The sequence below is a fragment of the Microtus ochrogaster genome, unplaced genomic scaffold, assembly GCF_000317375.1.
Source record: "Microtus ochrogaster isolate Prairie Vole_2 unplaced genomic scaffold, MicOch1.0 UNK27, whole genome shotgun sequence".
NCBI lineage: Eukaryota > Metazoa > Chordata > Mammalia > Rodentia > Cricetidae > Microtus > Microtus ochrogaster.
The window spans coordinates 3,005,948-3,009,741 of NW_004949125.1; the positions used below are offsets into that span (position 1 = coordinate 3,005,948).

Sequence of the window (3,794 nt, forward strand, 5' to 3'; positions counted from 1 at the left end):
GTGTGTGTATTGTGTGTGTATGTGTGTGTATGTGTGTATATGTGTGTGTGTATGTGTGTGTATGTGTGTGTGTATGTGTGTGTGTATGTGTGTGTTGGTGTGTGTATGTGTGTGTTGGTGTGTGTGTATGTGTGTGTGTGTGTGTGTACCTTTAAGGACACACAGGCATCAGATACCCTGAGCTGAGGTCCAGGCGGGGCAATCTGACAGACAGTAGAGCTGGAAGCCACACGCAAGTCTTCAAGGAGAGCAGTGCACGCTCTTAACTGCTGAGCCACATCTCCACCCTGCTCCGGGTCAACTGTTTGTGAAAATTCCTTACGAAGTTGGATCTGCTAGTGTAGACTGTCATGGCAGCCACTCGGGACTGCAGGCTCAAGGCCTGCCTGGACTCCAGAGTGGGCACAAGCCAGCTCAGGTAACTTACTGAGTGAGTCACCTCAAAACAGAAAGAAAACAAAAAAGGGCTAGATGTAGCTTAGTGGTCAAGGGCTTGCCTAGCATGTGCAAAGAACTAGTTCAACCCCACTAACACACACACACACACACACACACACACACACACGCACATCTCTCTACCTTCCTTGGTGTAGCAGATAGCGCTTATTTACATAGTCTTGTGAGTACATCTTCAAATGATTTACCTATTAAAATTCCATTTGTGTGCCTGTGAAGTCCGGGTGTGGATGCAGGTGAGTGACGACCACAGCATGCAAAAGCCACAGTGTGTCTCTGTGGCTCAAAAAACATCTTCGTGGAGTTGGTTCTCTCCGTTCCCATCTACATAGGTTCTGTGGCTCAGAGCAAGGTTGTCGGGCTCGCTAGGCAAGCATTTTTACCAGCTGACCCATCTCTCCAGACCCTCTTCCTGTTTTTATCATTTCTGTGGGGAAATTAATAACTTGAGGAACAGGGAGCTGGAGAAATGGCTTAGTCTACAAACAAAGTGATTGCTGCACAAGCCTGAAGCCCCGAGTCTGGATCTCTGGCCCCCATGTGAGAGCTGGGTGCAGTATGTACCCAGTGCGGAGTGGCAGAGACTGGCAGATTCAGAGAGTTCACTGGCCAACTTCCGTCAGCAAACTGGTGAGCTCCAAGTTCAATATGAAGACCTTGGAGCACGCACATACTCATAAAAACACATACCTAAACACACAGACACAAATACAGACACACACCTTCGAAATACAGTTGGAGTCAATAGAATGCCCAGCTCTTCAAGAGTATTTAGCAGAGTATGGAACACTATTAAATAGTATTGAATAATTGTCAATGTTAACAACAAGCCTTTATTATAAGCACCCATATTAATGTTTATTTTTCCTTCAAACAAGCTCAGTATTTGCTCCCCTAATTGATAGCTGCTAGTCTCTGCCTGGGTGAGCCAAGCAGAAGACTATTAGCCAATCAGTTTGGTGGATTGCCCTTTGGGGGGGGGGGCAGCCAGAACGGCTGCTCAGAAGCTCAGCTCCTTTGAGCATGCCCCAGCCCCCTTGAGGAAGCTGCACAGATTCACGATGGTTGCTGTTGAAAGGAGTCTCCACTTCCCTGGGCACCACTGTCCCAGACAGCTTCTGTCTCCTCCCCTCTCTCCCTCCCTTTTTCTGCCTGTTCTTCCCTCCTGCTCTCCCCCCAGGATTTCACTGTGCTGCCCAAGCTGGCCTCTAACTCGTACTCCTTTTGTTCAGCCTCTCCAGTGCGCCGCCGTCCTAAAGGAATCCTTTTGTGATCACAAGCCTCGGCGAACTGAGGCGGCCTCTGAAACTCGTGGCGCCACAGCAGGCTCCATAAAGGGCTTCTCTCCAGGGCTCTTTGCCTACTTGTGATCCTTCTCATCAGCTCAGTGGGCTGAACTGAGACTATGATCATGAGACAATGGGAGGACGGCCTTAAGAGAACGAGCACGGACTCCAAGGGAGGACGGGAGTAGAAACAGCAAAATGAGCAGTTTGAGGGAAGCTGAGGCTGAACAGAACAGAAGGCAATGGAGAGCCACAGACAGACAGTGAGCTCTCAGGAACTGGCAGCCGACCGGGGAGCTGTCAAGCGTTAAGGCTAAGGGGACACCTTGAACTCAATAACCGTAACATAACACCTAAGTCCATTGAGGATCAGTAGCACCGGCAGGCACAGCTGCTACCTGTTGCTGCTATTGGAGGCCATATATGACAACAGCTGCCACATGCCAGGGCCAGGACCACCAGGACATTAAGTCTCTAGTTTATAAAGCTGGACACAGTAGACCTCAAGGTCAGAACTTGTAGCTGAAAGCCTGTAGGCCTGCTGGTCCAGCCAGTAGACCGTGGGCACCCAAGAGTGTGGGATACCGGCACTGGGTGAGCTTCTCCTTGCTACTGAGCAGAGTAGAAGGACCTCAGCCTGCTGGCTGGTGACCCTTGTTCTGTCTGTACACATCGAAATCTTTTCTTAATACAAAAATATATAGGCTTGAAATATCCTCATTGCAAGGAAGAAATTCCTTTTCGGAAAGACCTGAGTCCCCTCTATGCAATGCTCCTATCACCCTGTCACCTGGGGAGTGTAGTCCGGGCCCCTGTTCAGAGATGTAACTACCTGCTTGTCACAGGGATGTGGGAGCTTTAGCTTCGTGAGATAAGGCCAGCTTTGATGGGCACTTCAGTGACCAGGTGATGTCAGAACGGACCTGGGAGGAGAGGCAGTCAGTCTTGCAGAGCTGAGGAGAGAGAGTCACCCTTCCTCCTGAGACCACAGGCACCCTGCAGCGGGTTAGATTTGTGGTGCTTCTGCCTCCTGCCTACTCTTCGAGGGGCAGTGCTTCAGCTGCGATGAACACCGCAGGTTGACTGGGGTGCTTCGTTCATGGTGAAACTTCTTTTCTGCAACTGTGTAGAGAATTTTTGCATTGGCAGCTTTCGTTCAGTCTCCATCAGCTTTGGAAACAGACAAGAACCCTGTTGCGTTAGGGAGCGCGGGTGGAACTGGGGAAATCATCGACCATATGGTATGTTTGAACATTGTTATTTATTGTCGGCTGACTTCAAACATCTAGGCATGTGTAATAGGACTTTCTGTGTGTCCGCACTGGTTGCTTTTAGAACTTTTATGCATTCGTTGTGTGATCCAGAAAAATCACTATTTTTGTCTTCTCTCTCTTCTTTGGAAAGAACTGCTGGTCATTTCTTGTAGTTGGTGCTTTATGGAAACTTCTAGCACTTCGGCTAACAGAGCAGGACACACAGTTATCTGTCAGAATCCGCCTTTTATATAAAAGCCCCTGGCCAGGAGAGGGCGTGGTGCCTCGAAGACGTAACCCCTCGGGCCATTTCTGGAGACTCAAAGGGAGTGGGGACCAACACGACAGTGACCGCGGGGCCCGAATTGCTGTTGCTCCCAGCTTGGTGAGATGAGGAAGAGACTTGTGCGACGATCCCTAGAAACAGGGGCGCCTAGACTTCTGGGAGTCCACACTCTACGCCGGGGTGAGAGGAAGACCACAGGGACCCCGCCACTTCGGGAACGCGGCTGCGCGTGCGCACCTCGGCCTGCGTGCGAGCTTGCGCGTGCGCACGACCGCTGCTCCGCCCTGGCTTCTTACGGTCTGTGTTTCTGCCCTCGCTCCCGCAGCTTTGCCTTGCGCGAGTTGGAGAAGTGGAGCGTGCGGGTCCTAGGCCGGAGCGTCCGGGTCCGCAGCGGGCGGGCACGGCTGTGCAGGCCGGGGAGGCCGAGGGCCGGGCTGACAGAGGTGTCAAGACCCGGGCCCGCTGCGGCCTCCTAGGTGAGGCCTGAGGATGCAGATCGGGGCCTTGGGGGCG

At 51.7% G+C, this 3,794-nt stretch overlaps 1 protein-coding gene across 2 annotated transcripts in view; it reads left to right on the top strand.

Moving 5' to 3' along the window:
• The first annotated feature begins 3,540 nt into the window (after positions 1 to 3,540).
• Znf12 (zinc finger protein 12) overlaps positions 3,541 to 3,794 on the top strand; it is a 14,920-nt gene continuing 14,666 nt past the window's right edge. For both annotated transcript variants that reach the window (XM_005368007.3, XM_005368009.3), the window contains exon 1: positions 3,541 to 3,757. The gene's annotated coding sequence lies outside the window, so the exon portion shown is untranslated. The remainder of the gene's footprint in view (positions 3,758 to 3,794) is intronic.